This window comes from Cyprinus carpio, chromosome B20, assembly GCF_018340385.1.
Source record: "Cyprinus carpio isolate SPL01 chromosome B20, ASM1834038v1, whole genome shotgun sequence".
Lineage (NCBI taxonomy): Eukaryota > Metazoa > Chordata > Actinopteri > Cypriniformes > Cyprinidae > Cyprinus > Cyprinus carpio.
The window spans coordinates 17,253,681-17,263,035 of record NC_056616.1 but is presented as its reverse complement, the minus strand read 5'-3'; positions in this window follow the sequence as shown (position 1 = coordinate 17,263,035).

Sequence of the window (9,355 nt, the reverse complement as noted above, 5' to 3'; positions counted from 1 at the left end):
TTTTGAACCTTAAACCGCATAAACACATTTCATTACACCAAATAATACACAAAATAATGTTCTTTTTTTAGCAATGTCATATGACCCCTTGAACAACCAGTTGTAAATGAAAGAGGCTGGAAAAAAACAAAAACCCTGGAAAAACAGAGCCAATTTACTGAACTCGATAAAACCCATCTGAAGCAGATGCTGGTAACTTTAGACATTTTTTGACACAACAACATGAGCCCATTTCTGTGTAATTACTGCTTTATCATTTTGCAAAAAGGTCTTGATAAAAAAGGACTTCTAGTGAAACTATTAAACTTAAATTGGGGTGATTTAATGCAATCATAAAAGCTAAGGAGTAATTTTCTGTGCTAGAACATAAGGGTATTTATGGAAACTCCTTTGTGATTTCTCATAAGAAGAAGAAATTGTGTGTGTGTGTGTGTGTGTGTGTGTGTGTGTGTGTGTGTGTGTGTGTGTGTGTGTGTGTGTGTGTGTGTGTGTATTAGGACTGTCAGTTTAACGCGTTAATTAATTAGTTATGAAAAACAACATAATTAAAATATTTTAGGGCAGTTAACGCACTGGCCCCGCCCCCAGACCTGTACGTCATCTTACATTTCATACAGCTGACTGTTGACAAATATGATAACCCCATCATAGTCAAGTTAAATCTCTGAATTATAAACTGGTATTTTAATGTGATATTAGTAGTTTAGTTTATCATACATACATATTATTTATAGTTTTTTTTGATAGGGACAGTGTACAAGTGCACCAAATCCTTCTCTGATAAGAACCAGAACTAAACTCTCTGTTTAGTCTGTTTTAAGAAGGCTACAACTTTGGTGTTCAACACATTGTTTCAGAAATGCAAACAATTAAATATTGAAATGTAAACTTCATTTGGATGGATTTATGTTGTTATAGTTCACTTTATGAAAAGAAATATGATTGTTTGTAAAAGGAAATTATTAAATTTGTTTTTAAATTATTTATTTCACATGGATTTGAATCAGATTCTGTCAGATGGTCATTTTACAACCAGATGGTGCATCATACCCACTGACTCGACTAGGGTCAACTTACCCCTAACCCGGGGCAAACTGAGCCATGGGAACAGTTTTTTATTAGAAGCCATAATATTTTTTAGAACACTTTGACATAGATACATTCTGATCATTTAAAATGATAGGAAAACTTTCATTAGGACAGGATAGGATAGATGCTTTCATTATACTTATGCACCATTTTCCCTGAGGACCACATAAGTAAAAAATGGCTAATCTTACCCCACTCTCCCTATCAGACTTTTAATTTAATAATTTACAGCATAAAGCTGTATTATATACTAAGAAACAGCTTATTTAGAACATTTATATTATTTATAGGCCTATTAATAAAGTATGTGTTATGGATTACTAGTATCAAGACAAGTCAATAATGGGAACTATACTTTATTATAAGAATTAATGTGTGACAAACTGCAAAATATTCTATATGATGTTTTACCTGCTGGCTTGCTGGAGCTTTGAATTCGTGTTTGCAATGTTGAACTGCCTTAGCAGCCTCTCTTCACTATTTCTCTTTATGTCTTTTTTTTTTGTGGAAGCATTTTTTTTTTTTTTTGGTCTAAAAAGTGTGCCAACAACAGCAAATGTTGTGTTATTTATATTAGATCTGATCGGATACAATAATTTGATTAGACATTCTAACAGAATGTGTAGAACGTGGATATTTTTTTGTCTTTTTTAGAAAAGAGAGAGAATATTTTTAGAGAGAGAAATAAAAAAAAAATAAAAAATTTACTAATTCAGCGGATCAACCACTTACTGTAATGTGTTTTGTAACGCATCTACCTCTTAATGCAATGACCTTTGGGGGCTGTGGTCTCCACTCTCCAGAGTGGGCACACAGATTGTGAGTGATGCTGCGGAGTGGGAAGGAAACACAGAGCAGATTAGCGGAAACAGCGGATCTTTAGCGGAGCGGTAACAGACCGCTTTGAGCTGGGGTGATGGGGGATTGGTGAGAGGGGCACCTCAGCTGATAAGAGCAAAGGGGCAGTGGCTCTAGCCACTGGGCCACCCCCCTGTGCACGGCCCTTTTTGTCTATTTTAATAAATAAGAGATGTCAATATAGGAGGGGTGGTGTTTTTGTAAGAGTGATGTTTTTGCAAATGTGATTTTATACAACAGTTGAGTAAATAATAAGTTAATATTGTGTTATATTTTTTTAAAAAAGTGACGTGACCAGTGTTGGGGGTAATGCATTACAAGCAACTCGAGTTACGTAATCAGATTACTTTTTTCAAGTAACTAGTAAAGTAACGCATTACTTTTTAATTTACAAGGAAATATCTGAGTTACTTTTTAAAAAAAGTAACGCCAGTTTCTTTGTTTTTCCATTTATTGACTGACAAATGTCCTGTCCCAATATTGGGAGAAATCAGAAGTACAGAAGCGTTGTGTGCACTGTGTGAACATGATGTAGTTCTAGACTAAATGTGAATGTGCATTAATTCATCCTACTCACAAAAAATTTAGAGTTAGTATTCATCAAAATTAATTAAAACAGTGAAATGCCAAACTTAGAATATGAAACAAACCTGCAATAATTAAATGTTAAATAACACAAATGTATCTAATCCCATTTTATTAACTAGTGTCTTTGCTGCTGACCTTTGATGATCCAGTTCAACCATACTAATGAGCAAAAATGACTTTAGATAAACTAACAGTTGTGCTTACATTGCACATTGTTTTTTTATTGCTGAAGAGTGTTGAACCTTCTTCTCCTGTGTGCTACTGTACAGATGTGAATTTACTTTTCCTTCAGCCTGAGGTTTATTCATCACACTTCTTGGTGTGAAAAGGCTTTAATATTTGCTATAAATAGAACTTCTTATATTAAAAACAATCAAGCCCTGCTCATATTTAAAAAGTAACGCAAGAGTAACGTAATGCATTACTTTCCATAAAAAGTAACTAAGTAACGTAATTAGTTACTTTTTTGGGGAGTAACGCAATATTGTAATGCATTACTTTTAAAAGTAACTTTCCCCAACACTGGACGTGACATACATCCAAGTATGGTGACCCATTCTCAGAATTCGTGCTCTGCATTTAACCCATCTGGGGAGCAGTTGGGGGTTCGGTGCCTTGCTCAAGGGCACCTCAGTCATGGTATTGCAGGCCCAAGACTCGAACCCACAACCTTAAGGTTAAGAGTCAAACTCTCTAACCACTAGGCCACGACTTCCCCCAATATCAATAAAACCTAAGCAGAACTGTTGTGCATCTCTGAGCAACAGAGGTGTTTAGTTTGAATCCGCGTTTTGAACGAACTGTGTAAACCAATAATTCAAAGAGAGAGCCGTTTGATTCATTGATGAATTAATAAGGAGTTTGAACGAATCTACTCATGAAGACATTTACCTCCACCTGCTGGTGGTTTTAGTTTCTTCTTTAGAGTATCATTTCATTTACATATAAAAAAATTACTGATTGATTATGTTAAAAAAAAAAAAAAAAAAAAAAATTAAAGGGATAGTTCACCAAAAATAAATAAATAAATTCTGTCATCATTTACTCACCCTTGTGTTGTTTCATACCTGAATGACTCACTGTCTTACATAAAAGAAGGTATTTTGAATAGCCTACAGTTGGTAACTAAGCTGTTTTGGTCACTAGTGACTTTCACTGTATGAACAAAAAATACTGAGATGTTTCTCAAATTATCTTTTATGTTCCATACTTTATGTTAGGCCATCGAAGGCTAAAAATTTAACATGATAATCGTTTTAAATTATCTTTTGGGGGTATTTTCACAGCCAAAATAATTTGTGATTAATTAGATTAATCACAGCACCATGTAATTAATTAGATTAAAAATTTTAATCGACTGACAGCCCTAGTGTGTATATATATATATATATATATATATATATATATATATATATATATATATATATATATATATTTCTCAATGTGTCTCATAACGTATTGTCAAAGTACGACAGATGCCTAAAGCATATTATCCAATACCCAAGTAACATGAGGAACTCAAATAACATCCTTGAACCTGCTCACCTTCATCAGTATCTCATGCTGACGTGTTGCTGTTCCTATGAAGCAAGCTAGCCAGAAAAGTTGGACCTCTCCTTTATTCGGCTCTCTCTCTCTCTATCTTCTTTAATTAATGATCCTTAATGTGTCTCATTACATTCCTAGTCTCCTTTATGTCCAGGTTACCTGGTGCCTGATCTCCAGTGTCACTGCAGAGGAACCTGAGCAGAGATCCTCATCACCTCAGAGCACAGGCTAAGGCTGTCTGCACCCCGCTGGAGATAAAACTACATCCGAGAATCTGCCAAACCTACAAATTCTGATAAGCAGCAGATGAATCTGATTTCTTTCTGTACATGTGACTCCGAGGCAGAGGACCGTGCTCGGACTTGGCTAGAAATATCCTGGAGATTCATCAAAGTCAGCTGACGCAGGGAAAGCAAAAGGCCTCTACACTCCATCAGGTGGTGAATGTCACCGCTGAGATGCTAAATGTGCCAACTGTCAGAACAAATGAAATTGAGACTGAACACAGAGAATGAATAAAAGAACAGGGGATTTCAAAAGTACTTGGTGATTTTAGCAAGAATGTAAAGTTGTTTCAGAGGCAGAGTTTTTTTTGACAAAAGAGAAATACTGGGGAAAATGTGCACTTATAAATACCACAATAAGTCTTGAGTGATGTCTTTTTGAAGTAACTATAGGGTCAATATTAATTTCAAGCTGACTCACGAATACTGTTGCACTGTTACACAAAATCATACAATATTTGTCAGCAAAACAAAGCACAACAAATGTTAATGTGTAAAACAACAAACAACAAAAAAGTACATATCTGCACACATTATATTGAACATATAAGCTGTATATGTGGGTTCCACACATACATTTAAAAACCTTCACATTTCATATTGTTCAGTAAAAACTGCTACATTCAACTGAGCTTTGCATACTATGGCATATTTATGGTGTTCTATGTTAAATGGCCTGTATGATGAGTAAAAACCATTATAATAATTATAATAATGAAGAATTATTGCTTCTATTATAGCAATTTAGTTTAGGAGGGACAATCTGATTGGCCAACCAATAAGCAAAAGGGAAAGTACCTGGGAAACCTGTTTAAGAACAATCACTATTTTTGCAGTTCCTTTTGGTATCGCTAGAGGTTCAAAGATGACACACTTTAGCTTGAAGTGCATCGGCTTTTTGTGGCAATCCTTGAGAAGCCTGTTGCTAGGACACGGTCCTCCTAATAATAAAAGGGGACACTGAGGTGCAGAATGAAAGCTGCCCGCTGCAGTCATCAGTCTTTTCAGCTGTCACTGGCCACATGCTTGGCCTGACTGATTTGCTCTCCACTCCGAGCACTTCTATGGAGATCAAAGCAAAACAACCTTTTTCATATCTCTTGCAGTGAGATGCAACAGAAACCCAATTACATTTTTATTCTGCATGGGATATAATGTGATCATTATAACATCACTTGTGATTTGAACATCACTAAGCAACCCAACACACATAAAAAAAAAATTAAATGACAAAACTGAACAAAAATTCCCTTAAAATTAAATAAATAAATACATTTATTAACTGGTTTATTATTGGTTTCTGAATATATTTGGAATGATTTAAAAAACTTAGGGGCCAATGGTGACAATTAAAAAATGCCAAATATGGCATTGGCAATCTATTGGTTGACAAATAGTTTTGATTACTCACTCTTGTCTCAAAATGTACTTATGTAAGAGATTATTAATATAATGTTATTACTTCCAAATAAACAGAGCACCTGCATCTTTCTTTGTGCTTTCAAATGTAATTTCATGCTCCCATTTTCCTTCCAGCGCCCAGTCACAGATCAAACATCTGAAATCAAACCTTTTTATCAATCCTGCTTCATAGCCATGAGGGTCCATCATAACATTTAAGCAAGAAGCATTTATGGTAGGGTAAGCTCTACAACACTTAACCCATTAATCTCCCTGACCAAATGCCCGTCAACTCAGCAGGTAAGGATAACCACTACATAACACTAAGCCTGTGAAATCTGTAGGAGATGGACCACTCCAATAAGAGCTTCAAAAGCAACACATGATGGATATTAAGATTGAATGAGCTTTTGACTTTGCTATGCAAAGGCAAAAATTGGTCAATTTATCTTAGAAATGGACTGGAGTTGGAGTGGAATGGATATCAGTTATCCTTGCTTGCACTTAGCATCAGTTATAGATCCAATGATCTTATTATTACATTTAGATGGATTCTACAGAGCTCTTCATGCCACAGGATTGGCCACTAAAACTTTCAAAGAAAGAAATTTCATGCAACAACATTTCACAAAATACTTTGAGATAAAATGTCATTTCTAATCATTTTTTATCAATTGCAAAAACCTTAAAGGACTAAAAGATAAAACAATTAGGAGTCCTTTTCGAGGGCTTTATGCATTAGGGATGCACAATATTAAAACGAGTATTTTGATGTTATGCTAACAAGTGATAATACAACAGATATATATATATATATATATATATATATATATATATATATAATACAACAGATATATATACATATATATATACATACATACATACATATATAATTAAATAATTAAAATGCACATAATAAATGTTATCAAAAATAACTTCAAATGTACATTATGAAATAAAGATAATCTAAACGCAACAATTTAAATAGTCATTATCAACTGATATGGATGAATTAATTTTAAAAAATGTAATAGTGACTCATAATAACATATATTTTTAATAGCCATTAAAAATTATTATTATCCACTTTTGAAAACAAGTGTTCCCTTCTGCTGTGTTCCATCTGCTGTTTATGAAGACAAGAATGCATCACATGTAAATGCCTGATTTTTTAAATGTGTAGCTTTTCACAAAAAAAAGACCTTTAGAATAATCACTCGTGTTTTTAAATGTCTCTTAGTTAAAAGATTTATAAGGCCAACCTTTGGCTGCACACATAATTCTTGGATAGGCCTTGTTTGTTATGTAATCCACAAAATAGCAATGTGGCAACGTGAGTATTTGTTTTTTTCCAGCACATGAGTGAAAATGCTGAGTTACAGAGTAAACCGCAGTTTCTAAAACACTTTCACGCTAGGATTCTCATCCCCTGGAGACCTGCTAAATTAATCTGCATCTTCTGAGAGACTCAGAGAGCCCACTGCTCCACAATTTAGGAACCAAAGAAACATATGACTCACTGAATAACCTAAACATCTAGAATGAGTTTGAGATTATTTTTAGAGTGTGAATTATTGTTTCCTCAACTACATGTAATAACATCCAACACCCTCATACGTCATCCTCCCAGAGCTGCTTCTGTGTACAACTGTTGGCGCAAGCTACATTAAAGTGATTATTACGTTTCGAATATGGATCTTTTTCTTACAAAAATGCATGGATTCGCTACAGGAGGCCTTTGTTCACCCCCCGGAGATTTTTTAATGGATGGGCACTTTTTATTTAACTTCTTTTGGACTGAAGCAATGCAACACTCGCTAACTGGCATTAAACAGTTTGAAAGAACAAAGAAAATTTTTAATATAACTCCAACTGGATTCGTCTGAAAGAAGAAAGTCATATACACCTAGGATGGCCTGAGGGTGAGTAATCTATGGGCTAATTTTCATTTTTGGGTGAACTAACCCGTTAAGTTGTTAGTTGCTATATAGATGCAAATGTAGCGAGCAAATGCTCTGAGATCAGCACTTCATATGATTTATTAGCGTAAGCCTTGAACTCAATCAAACCGGCAAAGGCTCCACAGATTAGGTACACAAGAGCTGACTAATGAATTTGGAGGCCTGCACAACAATACACACGGGTGTTATTTGCATTAATGAGGCATGGGGTCTTTGTTAAGCAAAGTTCAGTTATTGTGGCATTGTTAGATAAGAAAACCGAATTCCACTTCACCTTTTCATTCAGCCCAAGAAACCAACACCTCTCACAGTCAAATGGTTAAGCAGAGCATAAAATGTTAACATGCCAGTTCTTGATTCACTAAAGGTCTCAGCAATCCATCCCTGTTCCCTGAGCACTGAATACACCAGGGATGCACCGATGTGGAAATTCTGGCTAATTCCAACAATCATTTTGATGTCATAGCAGATAATCAAAAATGGTAGATACAAAATTCGATGTCATTTGGTTAAAAAAAAAAAAAGTGTAAAAGAAATAGTTTTAAATGTTATAAATGAATTGATTGCTGAATGCACCAGGGACGCACTAATATGGAAATATTGGCTGATACCAATAATTATTTTAATGTCATGGAAGATAATCAGTTCTGAAGCCAAAGATGACAAAATTCTACCAAAGAGATTTTTGCTTTAGGCTTTGACCTTTTGACCTAACCATGCAAGGCTGTGAAATGGCACGTTCTTGATCTGAATCTTAAAAGCCCTGATGACCTGCTGTGACCTCAGAACAACACTGATAAAATGTGCTGTCATTTGATGAATGCGGCTGTAATATGTACAAAGCAGAAAAGTACAAGACATCCTGTTGTAGAGGGAACGAGGGAAATCGTGTGATCCAAACTAACCACAAACTGCGCTAGAGACAAAAGGCATTAGAGACTTTCTCTCTTTTAGGCCCAAGTGTAACAGGAGTCCAGTGTCTGGCAGAGGGAAAGCAATGCTAGCCGAGTACTGCTCACATTACAGTCTGTTCTCACTTTAGAGTTATTCTCCATCAGCAGGACCCCTTAGATAAGGTAGTCTAACTTTTCTACGAAAGCTACATCTAAAGTGTCTATACATGAAGCATGCGCTACCATTCCATAGTTTGGGGTCTAGATGATTTTTCTTTAAAGAAATTGATATTGTTATTCAGTAAGATGCAATCATGGTTTCCACAAAAACTGTTTGCAGCAGTGATGATAATAATTCATATTTTTCAGCACCAAATCAGAATATTAGAATGATTTTTGAAGGACCATGTGACACTGAATAGTAACGGCTGCTAAAAATCAGCTTTGACATCACAGAAATATATATAAAATATAGTAAAACAGAAACAGCTATTTTAAACTGTAGTAATACTTCATGATATTGTTGTTTTAGTGTATTTTTAATCAAATAAATACAGCCTTTATGTACATAAGAGACTTCTTTAAAAACATTTAAGAAATCTCACTGACCCCAAAACTTTTAAATGGAATGTTTGCCTTTTGTTTGCAGTAAAAATGTGTGCACAGACAGCTCCATCTCTTCAAATGTCTTTACTAAAATCCTCTCGGTGCTAAATCAATATAGAAGCTTACA